The sequence below is a fragment of the Chinchilla lanigera genome, unplaced genomic scaffold (assembly GCF_000276665.1).
Source record: "Chinchilla lanigera isolate Chin_1 unplaced genomic scaffold, ChiLan1.0 scaffold00043, whole genome shotgun sequence".
NCBI classification, from domain to species: Eukaryota; Metazoa; Chordata; class Mammalia; order Rodentia; family Chinchillidae; genus Chinchilla; species Chinchilla lanigera.
In genome coordinates this window covers 2,821,198-2,841,174 of record NW_004955444.1, presented here as the reverse complement: position 1 = coordinate 2,841,174, position 19,977 = coordinate 2,821,198, and the positions used below count along the sequence as shown (strand labels likewise).

Sequence of the window (19,977 nt, the reverse complement as noted above, 5' to 3'; positions counted from 1 at the left end):
GGAGGGAGGGAGGGAGGAAGGGAGGAAGGAAGGAAGGAAGGGAGGGAGGAAGGGAGGAAGTGGTGGGGTCAGTCAATAGGAAAGACTGAGCTGATGTTAGGAATCTCTCCCTCCAGTCTGAACACGCAATCTTAGTGACCAAAGTGTAGCAACAGGTAAAAAGTGACTGGACAAACAATAAGTCAACCAACCTTACTAACATGAAACAAGATGAACTGAGCAAGGTAGCACAAGATTGCTCAGGCAGGAGAATCCTAGTCAACTCCGCAAAGGGTAACTCAGCAACTCGGTGAGACCCGTCTCAAAATAAACAATAAAAGGAGCTGGTGAGCAAAGTGTCCAGGTTAAATCACTAGTATCACTGAGATAAATCAATAAATAGGACAGACTGACTAGTGTTTAACTCAGAAATGAGCAATTTGCATACATGTAAATGAGTCAAATATAAAAATAATGTTAAAAAGTAGGTGAACTACATAAGTACTAAATGAGTAGATAAAATAGCAGAAGGTTGAAAATTAGGCTAAAAATTTTCTTGGGCTCATGTTACATTTAGGGAAAAGATGACAGAACAACCAGTTAGAGATGTACACAGTTAGGAGCCCGCGCTCAAATCCCTGCTACATCACTGTTGCCTGTGGGGGACCGCCCGAAAGAGCATTCGGGCCCGCCTCCATGCACTGGCGTGGACAGAGCTGTCCAGGACGTTTCTTTATCCCCTCACTTGGTTTCACGCAATGCGAATGGGTCTAGCCAAGGTGCTGATGTGTAGAATTCGAAGCAGTGCAACAGGTCAGTGACGCCCTGTCTACAGCCCTCAGCCAGCTGTGTGAGCTAGACTGAGAGAGCACGCCGCGGGCTGAGAACGAGCCTTGAGAAAAGAGGCTATGACTTCTCGGGGCACGATCACACGTCAAAACTGAAGCACCAACCCCAAGGCACTAGATTCTGCCCCAATCTGTGGTACGCAGGTCACCCTCTGTACGTGTCTCTGTGCATATGACAGAGGCGACTTCAGGCCTCCTACCCAGCCCAGCTCACTTAGTACTTAGTACTTCCCGCCACCCTGTGACACACCCCGAGCCACTCCCCTCTTCAAGAATTAACACGACCCAGGTTCAGCTCTGGGTCAAGGTCTTTGTTCCCCTCAGTCATTATTCTGATTGGACTTTCGGGCCCCCTTGGCTCCCCACAACCACAAACATTTGCACCCTGCATTGCACTGGAAGCGGTAGACTGGGATTATTAGAATTCCAGTGACTTTTCCATGGGATTACAAATGTGGACTTTTCTGGACCGTGGTGAGGTCCAGAAGGTCTTTCTATACAGGAGACACAAATAAACTGCTTATAAAGATATAATGTCATATCTTAACTAAAAGAGCTAATTATGTAGGTGGTGAAATTTTTCCAGAATTATCTATTTCACCTGATGCCCTGTATGTGAAAGTAAAACATACAAAGCAATCTCATATTGTAGACATGTCAATTTGAATATTGTAAAAATATTTCCATGTGGTTTGACAACATCATATACAATCCGTGATACCTGTTACTACTGCAGGAGTTGGCAAATGGGAGTGCAGCGCAGGAGAGTATAAAACACGACGAGCTCATCGCGGCATATCGGCTCACGCGCTGTGGGTGTGGGTGTGCACGCAGACTCACAGCACGTAATCAGCAAGGTGACTTGAGACAGTTGAGAAGTGGCCCTACTATAAACATGACCTTCTTACTTTGCTGTTTATTCCAAAGCGGAATTCTTGTTTTCATGACTGAATTTTGCGCCAGAATTCTGATGTGGTCCCGCTTAAGTCCTCTGACACGTGATTGGTCAGCGCATTCCCTGATTTCTGTGGTCTCTCACAGCACAATTCACTGCACGCCACAGCACTGACAAGATTCCCGGCAGTGTGAGTGCTGATGCCGAAATCATACTTGTCTCAGGAAAGCCTGTACTGTGCAGTGAGCTCACCATGCTGTGCTGTGCATTCTGCAGTCGGAATCTCGAGGTGAGGTTGGGCCCGCAGAGTGTAGTTAACGAGCTAATTATTCTTAGACAACATGCAGGTTATGCACAGCTCTTCTTGTTCTTCATTATATCTAAAAATAACAGGAATTCATTTCACATCTTTAATTGATGGTCATCACAATTTGAGAATTCTTCTTACTAGATTTTAAAAACATTTGTCAATTCACTGGAATCAACTTTTCAGAACTCACTTCAAAATATAATGTATTTTAACTTTCTGCTAAAAATTGTATTTATTTTTAGCCTTCCTAAAAGAAAGGATGCAGTCCTCAAGTTAAATTACTTGTATTAAAGTACTCTTAATATTAAGGTATTCAATATTTGTGAAAATAAGCTTTATCATCATGTTATTTTCTAGCACAAAAGAAAAGAAGTAATACTTGTATATAAAGCCAGTTTGAAGAATAGAAAAGAAAAAATTCCACACGAATGAAAGAGATAATCAACTCAGAGAATAAGTTCAATAAAGTGAAGCATTATTAAAACATCTTTTCAAATATGAGCAGTAAAAACAGTTGCAGTTTCCATTATTGTACCATTTTAGGTCATGATGGTTGGACTTCACTGCCAATATTCAATGAGGCATCTGTTGTTTATCAAAAGAACCTACATATATTTAGAAGTGATACAATTTTTAGAGAACATGTTAAAAACGGCACCTACAAAAGACTTAGGAAGACCTAAGCTTAGTCTTCGTCATTAAAGGTTTGGAAATCATGGGAAGATACATTCTCTCTGATTTAAATTAATGTTAATGCTATACATATATGTGTGCATCTTATCTCATTATTTAATTTTTTTAAAATATTCCTCTATAAGCCATGTAAAATAACTTGAAATATAGGTCAGATTGAAAAATGAAAATAAACCAATTTTTATGCATTTTTCCAAACACACTAGAAAATACAAATAACTTTTATTACTTCTTATTTTTCCTTCAGAATCTCTTGACTTCCTGAGACCGATTCTGTTACAGTTAGGGATGAAGTTGGACATGGTGAGGGGGAATATAGCTTAGTGGCACAGTGCCTGCCTGGCAAATGTGAGGTCCTGAGTTTGATTTCCAGTACCAAAAAAAAAACAGTTGGACAGGTTGAGCACACTTTGAGAGGCAGAGGAAGAGAGACTGCAGGTTTGAGTCCTGCCTATACAACCCAGTGAGATTCTGCGTTCAATTTTAAACTTTAATACTTTGAAAAGTGCTGAGGATGTAGCTCAATGAGAAGGTGTTGCATTCAATACCCAGTACCAAAAAAGACTGGTAAAAATTCTTCAGAAGCAGTGGATGCCATGACGCCATGACAGTGGAGATTAATAAACTCTTCTATCAGAAAGCGTGTTTCATAGACCTACACATTTCAGCATGCGTGGAAGGACACTGCTGATGCAGAATTTTAAAGTTATGCAGGTGCTGGTGAGCGTCTTTGATTACTCACCCATTTCATTCTAAGCAGATTGTTCTTAGAATTCAGAAGTTCTCCACCTTTAGCTGTCCCTCCGTTGACTACCCTGGAACTACCGTTCATATTAGACCCTGAGCATTTTTTTTTTTTTTTTTTGGTTTTTCTCCAGTACTGGGAACCAACTCACGACCTTGCGCTTGCCAAGCAGGCACTTTGCAGCTGAGCTAAATCCCCAGCCCCGACCCTGAGCATTTAATTGGTTTATTCCTAAGTGTGCGCAGCCTGGAGAGGAAGGGAGGAGCAGCAGAAGTGTAAACAGGTAACTATACAGACAGACAAGACAGCGACTTGCTCATTTGTTGTTGTTTATTATTCATCTTGTTCATTTAAAGAAAAAAGCACCCACAAGCAAGCAAGAAGGAAAACAATTTCATTTTCCAGGGGACAGACTTGCGGTTAAGAACACGCAAGCAAGTCTTTGATTATCCATCACCGACTATACCTGTCACAGTCCCAGAGCCTTCGCCACGACATAGCTGCTGGAGGGGATATTGCATGAAGCTTCCATATTCAGACAGGAAGACAATGAGACAATGGGACAGTATAAGAAAAAAAAGAAATATGAAAAGAGATTAAATGCTTACTTTTTACTCATCATTTAATCTATTTTGATAAACAGCATTCATTAATGTTAGAACTTTTCATCCATAATTTCAAATCATGTTATATATTAATATTATAAAAGCATTAGTAATTGGATTCATTCAGAGATTGATACAGATGGGTCAGCACCACAGACCTGTTTGACAGAAACTCGGTAGAACCATCTAAGTCATTAATTATTCTTTGTTACCAAGGTGGACAGAAGTTTTATTATGCAGAGGTCAGCTGTGGGCCAGAGGCTATTTGTTACTTTCATCAATGACTTGGGTGATAGAAAAGTCTGTGAATTTAGTAATTTACAGTTCTCTTTATTAAGAAAGACTGATTAACACTTTGCAAAGATCAAAATTCAACATGACCACAATATGACCCCAACAAATTGGTGAAGTGTTTTAAAACAATGCAATTCAATAAAACCTTGTCAGATGCAGACATTAAGGGAATTGGGAAGGAAGTATATATTATAATAATGCAGGTGATGCCATGCTGGTGAGAGTGTATGTATTTGTTGGTGCACACATATAATGTCAAATACAGTAAACAAGAGAGTATAATGAGTTAAAAATAAAATGATACCTTTCAATATTTTTATCTCTTTGCCATAGTGCTTACCCAGTTATAGGAATTTTTATACAAATTATTGCAACATACTCAATGTACAGCCCATATTCTTTCCAATAAAATAAGTGTAATTCTAAGCTTTATAAATGAGGCAAGGGACGGACATGTAAATGTACATACTAATGAAATGTTTTCAATGCATTAAATATGATTCCTGAGTTTATCTTTTCATGAATGGTGCTATTCAGCAGATTTCAAAAAAGTATCTAATATGTCCCTAGTATTGTAATAGATGCTGGTAACACAAACTTCTGAAAAGCAAGCATTGTCCATATTTTCAGAGACTCCAGTCAATAAAAAACCCAAATTCTAATAAATTTGAACAGGTTACCAGGAGTCCAGGTGCAAAGACAAAGTTGTGACTCCTGCGGTGAGGGTAAGTGTGCCTACTGAGATGTTTTCCCTTGAAGAATGAAGTCAGTAAGTGGAGGACAAGGTAGGGAAGGACCTTTCCTGCAGAGGAGACAATGTGTATTACAAGTTTGAACTTCGCGACCTTTGTTCTGGGAGGCTGGGGCGGGAAAATTTCAAGTTTGACTTCAGAGGAGGCAATTTGGTGACTAAGTGAGATGCTGTCTCAAAAAAAATTAATTAAAATTGCTAGAGATTTAGCTCAGTGGAAAACCTCTGTGTTTAGTCACCAGCACCACATTAAAAGAGAAAAAGAAATTATCCTCCAGAGCAGTGCCACGGATGTACAAGGTCTCACTGACCTGGATACCCTCCTACAGACGCTGATGTGCTGCTGAGTGAGAAACACTCCACTAAGGAAAAGGCTCAAGCCAAAAACTACAAAGGTCACCACTTTGTCTTGATTTAAATTTGAACTGCATCTCAGATATGCAATTTGTACTTCAGGGTAAATGGAAGATGAGATGACTTTCTTTAAATATCCTAATGATTCATTTCATTATTAAACTTAATTTAATATTTTCATTATACCAATTCCTGATCCAAAAAAAAGTCTCTATATGAGAATAAGGGGATAGCATGACCTTGTTTAATTCCTCTACTTCAATTTTAAGTTAAAATTGAGCTGCGCCATCTCCATCAATATCTAAGTATAATAATGCACAGTAAGGACAGTGGTAACGGAGGAAACGGGTTAATTTCAATCGTCACATTTGATGAATCTCAGAGAAATTTAGGTGAAATATGTCTTTGAAAGTTCGTGGTCAATTATTTATACTTACAGGAAAAAAGTGCAGAAGCCCAGAAAGTTTTAAACAGTGGATAGTTTACGTCATTCAAATTTTTTCTTGGATGTCAAAACCCACACACTAAACCCGTTTAGGTTTGGAAACACATATTGTGGAATTTTACTGGAGATGCTGTAAGAAATAACTTCATTCTAGAATAATCTCCAAAATATTTTAGCAGTTTTCCTTCAGAAATGATTAATGATTTAATTAATTTTTACAGTGAATACTGAAATATTTGGGGATGAGATAATACATCAAGAATATGGTACACTTTCTTCAATGTCATAAGAATTTTATGAATATCCTATTATGGAGCAGCTTGGACATTGCTACATTATTTTTTGTCAGTCATCTTTGCCAGATTATGTGCTTCTTAAAAAACTGGGTTCTTCACAGATCTCCTTTGTTTCCCACTTATGTGGCACTGGACACTCTAAATTAAATATTAACCCATATATTTTAGAAAACCTTCTGTACTTGTCCAGATCATATATTCTAATAATATTGAATTTTCCTAATGATCAGTTACTGCAATTTCATCTCTAAGGCATTTGTGCGATATACCTGATGAGAGATAATCAACTCATATTTAAATGTCTTCACTGAAAATTGTCATCTCAAAAGTGAGCATAATTATTTTTTATGAAAGCCTAAGTAGTAGAAAACTCACCACTAAACTAAAATCTACATTCTGAAATTCATGTGGATTTCTGTTTTTAAAATTATAAGAAATCTCGTACTTTTCCCCCTTTGGTATGTGATTTATGACATTTTTCTCATTTTTAAATTTTAAATTAAGCTTATTCTTAACTGGTACATGACAATACATAGTCTGGCATACCACGGGATGTTTCCATGCATGTATATGTTGTATAACATTGAAATCCAGGTAAACATCTATTTCTTTCACATAGAGAAAACTTTTAAGTGAATTCATTATTGTGAGTGAGTTTATTATTGTCATTTATAGTCATCTACTGATTGATATTTTACAACTTTCGTGTAGAGTTAGATTTCATGCACTTTGTCTCTTATCTACCTGTCTACATTTTTAAAAGAACTGCTTGTGGTATACCATCTCTACTTATTAAATTTGATTTAATATTTGACTCCACTCCAGTAAGTGTTGACAAATGTCAGCATTAATATAATCTACATTACCACAAATATAGAAAATTTTCTTATCACTCCAAAATATTATTTTTGCCCTTTGCACTCACTCTCCATTCTACACCTTGATGTGCTTTCTGTTCTTATAAATTCATTTCACCTTTTCTCTGAATTTATGTCAATGAAAACATAAAGTACATACTACTTTGTGTCTACCTTCTCATATTCTGCTTAGTTTTTCTGAGATTCATACCTACTGAAGAAATCAAAATCCAGTCATTTTCATGCTGTGACATTCCACTGCATGACTAAAGTACAATTTGTGCACCCATTTAAATGAACTTAAGAATACAAAAATTTCTGTGCAGTTTGTATGCGGAATTTAAAACTTCATTTCTCTGGTAAATTCTTCTGTGTATTAACACTCGTTCATGTAGCAAACTCATATTAAACTTTTTAAGCAACAGCTAGGGTATTTTTAAAAATGCATTTTTCAGTTCCAATACAGATATGAGAGGATTTATACTTCTCTGGTTGCATGTCAAGATCTGGTACTATTAGGCTTTAAAATTTTAAATGTTATAGTGTGTACAGAGGCATCTTTAATTTGTACATCTTAAAGACAACTTAGAGCATGCCTGCATAAAACTTGTTGATTACTTGTACATATTTTTAAAAAATTATTTCCCACTGTTATCTTTTAATTTTTAAAGCACAAAGAATTCTTTGCTTATTCTGAATACAAATGATCAGATATTCATATTGCAAATATTTTCCCAGTATGTTACTCTCATGTTGGTTTACTAGGTTTAATTTCCCCTGAGTAGAATTTTTAAATTTTGATGTATTATAATTTTTATTTTTTATTTTGTGTCTCATAAACTGTATCTTATATAAATATTATTTTTTAGTTCCAAGATATTTTCTTATGTTTTCTTCTAAAAGTTTTATATATGCTTTGAATATTTGTGCCTAGGTCCATGATGTACTTGTAATTATTTTTGTGATGATTTGAGATAAAGATTACAGTAATTTCTTATCATATTGTTATCCAGGTGTTTTTGCTATCCTGCTAACCTAATGCTATGTAATATACATATGATATTGAATACATACAATGTTATATTTTACAGTAGCTACATTAAAACTATAGGAACACAGGTGAAATTAATTTTAGTCATTTCATTTATGTAGTCACACAAAATATTATCATTGGAATATATGTCATATTAAAATATTAGTAAGATTAGGAAAAGGTCCATAAAACTCAAGTGACGCGGCTGTAAATAACGTCCCACAAAGTAAAGGTATAAGGCGTTTGCTAATTATTGGTGGTAGCCGCAGGTAAGCAAGAAACAAGGAAACAGCGCTCAGCGCCGTGTGGGATCTAAGCCACCGGAGAACAGGAACAGCTGTGGAGCGGGAGAGACGAAAAAGCAAAAATAGTCAAAAAGAGTCCAAAGCAGAGCCGCAAAATGTTCACTAAGGGTATACCAAGCAGAACACGAACCACGGGCGGTCCCCCCCGTGGTTACTTAGACAGTGCTCAGGGTTCTGTCGTTACTCCTGGTCTCGATATACCTTGAAGCGCATGTGAATTCTGCCTTCATGCTGTGAGGGAAGGGAAGCCTCTCTGCTTTCTGTTTCTTAAACTTCCCTGTTGTGCACATTCTAAATCATGTTTGCACTTGAGTGAACATGTTTGTGTTGATGTTTGTATCCGGGTTCCCTTTGCTGGTTTTGCAGGCAGGGCATTGTGGCCCATGGCGGTTACTTCTTCACGCAGCAGCTGCACAATGCGGAATTCAAGATTGAGAGTTTTCTTCCAGAACTTTAAAGACGCTGTTTTATACCTATTCTGTCTACACTGCTTCTGGCAACAGGTCCACTGCAATTCACATCTTTTACTATGATAAAAGGTATCATTTTTCTCCGGCTGCTCTTAATATCTTCTACTTACCACTGCTTTAAACACTTAGATTATGATTTGTTGATATATTTCTATGTACATTATCGAGGTGCATTGAGTGTGATCTATTATGGGTTAATGTTCACCATTTTGACGTTTTACATCCAATATTTTGAAATACTTTTTTTTCTCCTTTTGCTTTTCTTTGTACATGAGACTTTAATTATATGCATACCCTACCTCCTGATATTTTCCCTGATTTTTTTATTTTTAGACTTTTTTCTTTTTAAAGTAATGAATCCTGGTTTTTAAATGTTTAGACTAATTTTCTATATCTCAAATAATTATTATGAAAAAATAGATATAAAATATATTATGAAGAGTTTTACAAACTAGAACAAATAATTCTCATGTAAAGTGAAAGATATTCTTTGTAGGGTTGCATATTGAACAGTAAACCTTGCAAGAAAATATTTTTCTCAGTACTTCTAAGTTGCTCATTCTGCAAACTGTAATGTTAAATGGAGGGATTGGTTGGGAATTCTCATATTTGAGAAGAATTTTCATCAAGATTTACTGGAAAACAAAAAAAAATTATAATTAAGAAGTATTTAATGCATATAACTTCAGTTAGCATTACACGCCACACTGAAATAATAGCTTTATTGTATATGAGAAGCTATAAACAATCTACAGTAACAATTGACCACTATAACCAACTCCTCTTGTGCGAGAAGAAGAAATACAACTTTGCCATGTGTAGCACCTCTCGTCTGGTCAGGACTTGATTGTCTTTCTTCTTTTTTCTGTTTTTCTCTGCTCAGAATTTTTATGTTTATCATAATTTATTTTATAGAAAAAAGTTGTTTCTGCCTTCTATACGATTATTCAAAGTTAAGGTATGCAAAGTCAGAGCTCCATAATGTAATCTCTCCCTAGGTATTTGTTCTAATAATTTCAAAATGACTACTAATATGCCCTCAACAACTAGAATTATTTTCTTTAATTTCTATTTCTTACCTAATTTTGCTAACCACTGTTTATTAATCTCCCTGCCAGCTTCTTGTGCATTTGCAAGATCATCTCTGGAGCAATGCATAGAAGAATTTTGATGACCATCAGATTTTTTTTTGGAAAAATAATTGTTTGCAAACTATAAGTGAGTTCTCAATTAAAAGCAAGTATGAATGATTTCTCTCATGTAAGAGTTTAACAATGCTGTACTGTGGATAAGTGTCTCCCAAAAGTCATGTGACAAACCTTGGTTCCAAAGTGGCTCTACTGAGAAGCTGCGAAAGCCTTAGAAGGTGGGGCCCACCAGGAGGACCTTGTGTCAGTGACCACAAGGTGAGCGTAGGAGCTGGACCTCTTCTTCGTGCTCTTGTGCTTCCTGTGCTTAAGGGGAGAAGTTTGCTGCTCCGTGTCCTCACTGGTGTTTCCATCTGACTCCCACACCAGAGAACGGAATGCTGGAACTGGAATCTGTAATAATGAAGGAACAAAAAAGAGAGAGAAGGGGTAGGAGGGATGAAGGGAAGGAGGGAGAGACAGAGAGAGAGAGAAGATAAAAGAAAGAAGGGAAGGAAGGAAGAGAAACAGAGAAGGAAACAAAGAAGAAAGAAAGAAGGGCTTTTGCTCTTTGTCAGTGAATTGATTGTAGCATTCTGCTATACTGTTAGAAGTCTGACTAACAAACATTGAAGTCATTTTCACAATGCTCATGGAAGCCGTGACAGTGTGCAGTTATTCTCCCTGCAGACACTGCCAGATAAATTCTTACACGCATCCTCTTCATATATCACTCTGCATGGCAGCTTATTGGATGTAATTTCTATACTTCAGTTACTAAAAGTCTATCACTGTCTCTGTCTCTCTCTCATATATATATGATATCCACCTACGTGTGTAGAAATATAGATAGATGATAGATAGATGATAGATAGATAGATAGATAGATAGATAGAAATATATACACATTCAATGAGTAGTAAGGGTAACTTAAAAGTTTATCTGTTAAAACATTTAATCTCACTATTAAATAGACAGAAATGAGAGACAAAGAGAAAGAGATGTTAGATTTAGACATAGATATAGATACACATGTACACAATGCTCTAAACATGAATTTGAACAAACTTACACTTTAAACAAGTTTCTCATTAACTGTAGACACTGACCTCCCTTTTATTTTATATTATCACTCTTCAAAATTTGTAATACAAATGTTTTCTGTGCCCCTTTCAGATAGAACTCTTCTATTAGCCTCTTGACAGTTGGGTCATCATCAGGAGAGACAGAGCTCCTGTTCTTAATCTCCATAAATGAATAGAAAACTAATTTCTCTAGGTAGCGACTAGCAAGCACAGATGGGCTGATCACATGGACAGAACTTCCACAGAGCATGCTCTGGCACTTTTCCGCTAGCCCACCCAGGTCTTAGGAATTTTCCTCCCCACTGTTTCAGAGGAGTTATATTCGAGTTCTTGTCCATGTTGCAATAGTCTGGAGTCCTGTCTTCCTCAGTTGTTCAAATGTACCCAATGCAATTTTCCTTTAACAGTACACCGCACATGCACATACAAACATACACATATACATGCAAACACACCCCTCATATGCACAAGTATGCACATATCACACATATATAATGCCACTATAGCCCAACTTTCTATGTACATCTTTTGGTTTCCTCTAATTTGTGTATTTTTGTTGGAGAATACTACGAATATTGCAAAAAATTTTTACAAAGCAAAAAATCAGTAAGGAATCCTCTTTTCCATGATACTTTTTACTGAATAGGTGACTGCATTCACCTTGGGGAGTCCGCACGTGTGCAGAACCCATCTTGGCTCTTTTTGCACCGTTTTCCCCCATTTTATCTCCGTCCTTCCTTAGTCTCTTGATGCCCATTCCTTCTGCAAAAGATCTACCTCCCTGTTTCCTACTATATGTCTTTTATTTTGTCCTTTAATTTGTTGATACTTTGTGATTTTTGTGTGAGAAACCATGCCATAGTTACCTTCATTTTTTAGAAAACAGAACATTTGCTACAGATCTGACTAAGCACAAAAATCTTAGATCAGTAATCTCTCACTTGTTCATTAAATGTGGCCATACAGAAAGCAGATTCTTCATTTCATATCCTAGTCTCCAAAACAATAGAGAAAAAAACTATATTTTTAAAGCTTATTGATTTATTTCTGTGGCTATCAAATATTCTTACAGTGATCCATAGAGAAATGTACATTATACACTGTTATATTCCAAACACATATGCACAGATAGCCATTTATAGACAGATATATGTACATATAACTAAAAAAATGGTTTCACAGTAAGTTCTTTTCACATTTAATAATGTATACTAACATTTTGTTGAGTTGATGCTCTCTAATCTCACAATACAAAGCTCAACCTCCCTATGCAATATTTACTCTGGCATTGTTTTCTTAATGTCCACCAGTACCAACCACAACAATATCACAACACATTCAGCAGTGTTTTCCTGTCCTTGAAAATTACTGAAGAGGATAGTAGAATTTACAGCTCATTTTCAGCATGCTCGTAAAATACTTGTTTTAACAAAAACAAATAAAATAAAGTAAACACCTTATTCATAGATCAAATATTAAAGGGCTGTGCTCACCAAAGGAATGGTTTTTAGTGATTTCCTGGGACTTTTGCCAATAGGAATGGTTCTTTAAAAATCACATAGATCAAATATAAAGTATACCTTTAAATTATATGATAAGAGCAGTGTGAATTCCAATTTGCTAAAACAAAGTTGATTCTAGCCACCAGAAGACTCATTTACAAAATGGTGGCTAATGAACTCAGAGGGAAAGTATGTTGGCTTAAAAAGAAAAGCCACATGTCCCTGAGGAATTACTGTTTTCACTGAGTTCTCCCTTCATGTGTTAATTGTAGGGTCGGAAGTGAGTCATATATCTCCTATCCTTTCTCCACTTGTTCTTGCCAGAATTCCTTTAAGGTGGTTACAGAAATGGGAGAAATGTTTGCAGAGCCAGAAACAGAGCATAGAAACAGAAGAGGCATGGAGCAATACCGTGTCAATGCAAAACAAGGGTTACAAGGTAATAAGAAGCAATCTTATCAATGAGATTGATGAGAATTGTGGTAAAATTGTGATAATATTTTTAATGTGATAACAAAATGATTCATTTTGCTTTAGAAGGTAAATGTACAGTTTGCTATAATTACTTCAGTGATTTTCAGTGATATTGATAGCTACTCATTTTAGGGATTATGGTATGGAAAATAAAAATAGAAGAAAAAATTCATTCTGTTGTCATAAAAGTGCCAAGGAGGAATTTTACCACTGTTATTACAAAAGATAATTTTAACAGAGGCTAGCTTTCCTTTCTAGGTAGCATACTGATCTCTTAAAGAACTCCTAAGAAAAATCTTAAGAAAATTTTTCTCTTAGGAAACTCTTGAGAAGAACTCTCTAGAAAATGTTTAATAGATGTGGGTTTTGCAATGATTTTGTCTTTGTTCCCTCCTTTGCAAAACTGTTTTCATCTTTGGTAAACTGAACTGGAAGGAAAGGAAAATACTCTTACAATTCTCTCTAATAACTCTCTGATTATGAAGAATGCTTGTAAAGAAAATATAATTAACAAATATTTGAAAACGGTTTCCTCAAGCAGATTGACTTTCTGCTTACAACATGGAGGACTGTAGCTTAAAAGCCAGGGTTTAAAAAAAAGCCCACGGTTGAAGCAGTACAGAGGCTTAAACTCAAACTACACTGCTGCCTGTTATTATTTGCTTGAACTTATTCAAAGTAACTTGTTTCTGACCCTGGTTAGTCAAAAGTAGAATTAAGCTAAATAACTTCCTTAATAGTTTCAGGTAAAGATGACAAGAGATGACATCAAAAATCCTGGAATATTGCATATTCTCAATAAAGGTAATTCTTTTCTCCATGAAGAAAATAATGTATTATTACTTCTCCAGCCGGCACACCCATAGAACATAGTAGATCCTAGGACAGTAACAGAACGCTGGCGGGATCTGACAAGACTTACTTATCGTGTAAATTTAACACGGGGATTTAGAGGGGTGGCCGAAGAATTGAGGAGGACGAAAGCAGCGCTGTGAGTGGATGAACTGGAAGTTTATAAACAACTACACTCACGCTGTATGTTGGCACGTACCTACGCATGTGCGCGCACACACACACACACACACACACACACACACACACACAAGGAAGGGAAAAAAGAAATCATTTATAGATTTTGAAAGGAAGAGGCTGCTAAAGTCTGAGTCTAGATGTGGCCCAGTGTCACACGAGCTCAGCGGGGGAGCTTTGGACAGGGAGAGAAAGGGAAATCTCTAGCATCGCCAGCGGGTGACTGCACGGATGGAGCTACGTCCCCATGACGTCACTGGCAGGTGATGAAGACCTCAGAGGCGGGTCAAGGGGATGTGCCCTTGGGGGACGGGGTTTTGCCCCATCCCCTTCCTTGGTGACTCTTCCCACTTCTCTCTGTTTCCCGGCCACCGTGCGGTAAGTGCCTTCGCGCTTCCGTGCGTCTCCTCCCTGCCTCTGCCTCATCGCAGGCCTGAAGCGGTCGCGCCTAAGCTGGGCGGAAGCTGCGTGCCAAAATCGGTCTTTCTCCTTCACACCGAGCGTCTCAAGTATTGGGTTCTAGTGTAGAGACTCTGACTGACACAAACCTGCTTCCCTTTACCTTCTCCCATTGCCCGAGCCATCATCAGTGTCTTTCAGTCTTACCTCTTGCGCAGAGCTTGTCTTTAGCTAGACCTCACTCGGCCAGGACATGGACGGAGCAATCAGTTCGCATCTTGCCGGCTTTCAGGCTGATAAGCCTAGTCCAAAGAGACAGTCTTGGCAATCTTACTTTTTGAAACTTTAAATCCGGCAGCTGAGTAATGAGGGCACACTTACGGCATATGGACAGCAAAGCCCTGTATAGCTGGTTGACTGGCCTTCCCAGACAGAAGGAGAATAGCAAAGCCCAGAAACCAGCGGCGGAGGCAACACCAAAGCTTGAACATACGTTTGTTAACACACAGGCGCGTGCAGCCACGAGCACACATCTTTTTTCCTACAAAAGTAAAATTAATAGTTTTTGTGTGTGGAGCTCTCTTTTTCTCAATGTGTGATTCACAGAGGAAAGCATTCTGAATTATGCAGACCCACATTTGGTGTGGTAAGGGTTTTTTAAAAGCCTGTATTTTGGGTAGAAATTAAATACAAGCACTGGGAAAGCCCTCGCCGTATACACATGGACAGCCTTCATGGTGAACATATGGAACTCATTCCGCCTTCTGTAAACTACACACATTTCCCATGAAGCCAGTCAGCAGAAGGGATATGCGGATGTCACCCAGCCTTTCAGTGTATCTACCAGCTTCACACGGAAAACCGTCAAGTGCCCCCACATGTCAGCGGGCACGATGCAAACAGAAGAACTCTAGGAAATCTGGAAGGAACGGTTTACCAGAAAAGCCCCCCTCTGCAGAGTGCTGCTTGGACCCACTTGAAGCCCCCGTCGCCTCCCTCACCAACGGGCTTCTGAGACAGGGGTGGCCCTCAGCTTCCACTCCTCACGGGTAGCCTGAGGAGACTGCTTCCCACTGCAGTCCCTTCGTGAGAATGCCCGTTAAGATATCTTTGGCTTTATTTGAAATATTTTTGGCACTTTATGTAGAAAAACGTAGATGTATTGGGATTTATAAAGCCAAATGAGAATATTAAAAAATTCAACAGAAATTTTTGGTGAAATCATAAACAAATATTCATGAAAACATGAAATATCCAATATCCACTATGAACAGAAGAATTAAGATAAATGTTCAAAGGATTATTTTTGCCAGCAGAGTTAATTACCCCCCAAAATATTATTCATTCTCTTTTTAAAGACTAGAACATAACTAACTTGGAAGGAATATTGACACTAGATACAACTGATTCTTCAAATTAACATGAAACCAGTAATTACTAAACTGTGGTGGGCGCTCCAGTGAGCTCAGCCTCACTTCCACCCACAAATCAGTCCCCTTTTTGATTGATTTCATCGAAGGGCCAAGAATTGCACGGATGAAATCCCTTTGGGGCACTGTTAAGGTACATCCTTTCAAAAGAACAGCATGTGCTTATGCAACCTAAACCCATTCTTATAATAACATTCTGACCACAAAAACATTTTAGTCCACAGATATGTCAATTCAGCATTCTTTACCAAATTCACACAGCAGTGAAAAAGAGACAGAGGCATACCTAACTCTGAATTTTACCAAAGACTTTGTCAGACATTAACAACAGTGAAGTAAAACACAGAAACAGGGGCATCATGTTAAGACTGAAGATGCTCTAGTCACGGAGACCTAAATTAAATTTCTGGCTTTAACATGGATGTATGGCTTTAAGCAATGTAATTAACTTCTGTGTGTTTTCATTATATGTCACATGGAATTAATAAGCAGGCTTTTGTGAGAATTATGTGAGACATGTGACCCTCACATGAATGGAGAACTATTCTAGGGCTGTGGAGTAAACTCTAACCTGAAGTCACTGTAGCTTCTTCTGAAATGAGCCAGTGGGAACTCAGATACACAACAGATTTCAAAGACATAATATTGAAAAGGAACAAAAATCTGCCATTACATTTTACACATATCATATGATTAAATATATTTTTGCATATATTGAACTCAAAAATATTTTCAAATTAATTTTTAACTATATCCCCTTTTTGTTATGGTTACTACAAGGTTTCAAAATCATGTAGTATTTTTTACAATAATTCTATTTTATGTGTCAGTGCAGAGCATAGTAAGTACTGAATAAACAGTCCATAAGTTAAAAAGTTATGCATTTTGACTTTATTCTAAAAGTAAGGTAAAATTAAACTATGTGGAACAGAAAATGGAAGAGTCATTTGTATTTCTTGCCTGAAATATTTGATGTATTCAGGCCAAATAAAGAAATATTACTCTAAACACTGTGTTCAGTTAGTAAAAGTTCACACAAGAGATAAGTCACATTACATATGGAGATAGAACATTTCTTCCTTTTAGGCAAAAATAAAGAAACAAGACCTTGGCCCGTGCAGTTTTGAAAAGTAAATGTTTTCTAAGTAGAGTCCAGTTAAACAGATTTAGACGAAAGAACTAGTTACGCTTGTGAGCAGTTTAATAAATACAGTTCTTCATGCCTGAGAAGGAAGGCAGGGAGACCAGGGCTGGCAGAAGAGAACCGAAATAGAGGATCAGCTCCTGCAGAGAGAGAGACAGGAGACAGCAGCCAGCATCTGAAGGCAGGAAAAGCAAGAAAACTCCTGTAGGGTACAGAGAAGTCATGCTTGTTCTTTGTTTAGAATACTAGTAACAGATATTTAATTTTTAATTTCCACCTCATATGTGTTCCACAATTCTGCTCCAAATGTGTGGAAGGCCATTTTATAGAGGTCTTTGTGCTCCTCCCATTCAGGGAGATGGAACAATGTCGGAGAGCGGGTAGTAACGTAGGATGGTCTCTGGAAGTGTGAGGCTAACGATGATGATGAATTTATCAGAAGCTGGAAAGCGGAGGATTAGAAAGTTGAATATAATCTCTTAAAATCTGTGTGCTGCTCCATGCTCCTCATCATACTAAGAATTAAATTTCAATCTCCTTAATGAGGTTAATAATGAATTAAGCTCAGATTAAAAGAGGAGATGCAGGCTTCCAGAGAACTAGTAACTAAACGATATCTATTGACAGCTCTGGAGTGAGAATTACAGGCATGTTAGTTAATAGGTACACACTTAATAACCAAGCTCTAAAAAACTCTTTCAAAACTATTGATCAACTATTTAATTCTTAGAATAAATATAGGTAGGAATTATTATTTCCCTTGTTTTAAAAATAGTAAAACTGAAAGAGGCTAAGGGAAGAAGCCAAGAATACTGAGCCATTGAAAGGCAGAAATAGACATACTGCTCTTCATAAGGTCAATCCCACATTCCCTACCTTCGGTTTATATATGATCTTTAACTTATTTTAATTATCATTTGCAATTTTTTATGTAGTGCTTTTGATTTTTCAGCTTCATTGTAGTCCTCTTAGCAGGTGGTGGTAGGAAGGATGAAGCCGTTGATGATGACATAAATTTCAGCAATATCACTAGTCACATCTTCATTATCGTCAGCATCATTAATACCACCACCACGAATTTCACTGAAAAATCCTATTTTATTTTGTTTTGAGATGAGGTCCAACTATGTAGTCCAGGGTGGCCTCAAACCCAGCAATCTTCTTACCCCAGCCTCCTCAGTGCTGAGATTACAGGTGAGCACCACCACACCTGGTTCAAAAAGACTAGTTCTCTGCCAGCAACTTTGGGACTCTAATATTCCTTTAAAAATTTACATTTTCAGTGCCAGGTAGAAATATTAGATGTAGGTATTCAGGGAAAACCTAGTGCAGCTTCTGAAATTATCATTACAGTATTGAATTTAAATACATCCACTCAATCAATATTTTTTGTATAAATTCTGTGTTACAAATTATATGTGCTAAAAATAGAGCTATGTCCCCACAACGAAGAACAGAAATATGAATTTGCAAAAAGCACACAATCCTTGCTGTCAAGGTACAGCATAGTTGGGAAAGAGATAGGAAAATTAATTAGAAGGCAATTGGGCAAACATAAAAATAAGAGAAGTTACTGGAAAAATGTAGAGGACATGGCTATTACCCTGTCAGCAAAAATGAATGAAGGTTATTTTGGTTCATTAGCCCCTATCAATAATTATCTGGGGAAGAATGTTTTATTTGATCAGAGATAAGATGCCACCGCTGACAGACTTAAATTAAAAGGCAATTGTCCAAATGTTGAAGTGTTGGCTTTAACTTTTTTCTTTCCTTCTTCTTTGCTACCCTTCTAATCTTTCTTGAAATATCTTCATCTTTCTTTCTCTCCCAGGAAGAAGCAATTGTACAACTCATCCAACACCAATCTGGTCACTGCTATCAAATTTGACAATTTGGATGATGAAACATTTTTTGTGACCTGGATTTATTATTTAGTTTTTGGAGTTTAATAAGTAAAACTATTTAGAAAACTGCTTACAAAAATAAGAAATAAAAAGGAATTCTCAAACTGACAACATAAATTTATTGGAGTAATTGCTTTGGGGAAGTTCATGGAACATAACAAAGTGAATAGATGATAATTAGTTAAATATTAGAGGCTCAGTTTTCTTCTCAATAAAACAGATGCAAAATTACTCCTTTTAAAAAAACTGTACTTAAACCTAAATGAAAATACTACCCAACCTACACTATACATCATGTAATATAGACAGTGTACCTCATTTCTATTTATCACAACACAAGTCAGAAATGTTGATTTTCTTCCTGAAGTTGTCAGGGATCTCAAAACAACATTAAGTACAACAAAACTAATTTAGAATATGCTAATGCCCTAATACTTGGAAAACAGACTTTCGGAAAGGATTTCTTCATTTCTTCTGGCCTCCACCATGTCTCTTTATTTGACAGAGTGATATGAACTTTTTCACCGGGTTCTTCGCTTGATGAAATACCAAGTGTGTCCTATCTCCATGTATGGGTAAAAGAGCCTTTCTACAATATGTGTAATTTGTAAGAATGCAATAAATGCCTCCAAGAAACACAGTCTGAACCTTCACCACAAAATGAAGGCATCATAGCTAACCCTGCACAGAACCCACTAAACTAAAAGCAGCCTTTGCAAAACAAACCATTCTTTTCTTAAGCAATCAGTGCAAATTGCAAAGGCAACAAACATTTTAGCCCCAGATGAAGAAGCCACAGACAGTCCGCAAAAGCCTCATGTGAAATTTGCTACATATTACAGAACTAGAAAAGACCATTTGGTGGTGGTAAAAGGTGGCTGCAGCAGAATTTTCTAAGAGATTCTTGGAGCTCTCTAATGCACGAACTCTAGCCATCCATCCTCATTCCACTGGCACAATAATGAATTCTCCACAGGGTGGGGCATTAGGAGCATCTTTATTT

The 19,977-nt window shown here is 37.2% G+C and overlaps 2 long non-coding RNA genes across 2 annotated transcripts; one reads left to right on the top strand and one right to left on the bottom strand.

Moving 5' to 3' along the window:
- Positions 1-22: 22 nt before the first annotated feature.
- On the bottom strand, positions 23-15,028 carry LOC106149346. Its single transcript, XR_001235486.1, has 4 exons — positions 14,704-15,028; positions 10,200-10,421; positions 3,937-3,995; positions 23-2,102 (listed from the first exon to the last, which is right to left on the bottom strand). It is a non-coding gene; the product is annotated as an uncharacterized LOC106149346 (long non-coding RNA).
- LOC106149347 lies at positions 12,945-19,032 on the top strand. Its single transcript, XR_001235487.1, has 3 exons — positions 12,945-13,033; positions 13,809-13,872; positions 18,902-19,032. It is a non-coding gene; the product is annotated as an uncharacterized LOC106149347 (long non-coding RNA).
- The last annotated feature ends 945 nt before the right edge of the window (positions 19,033-19,977 follow it).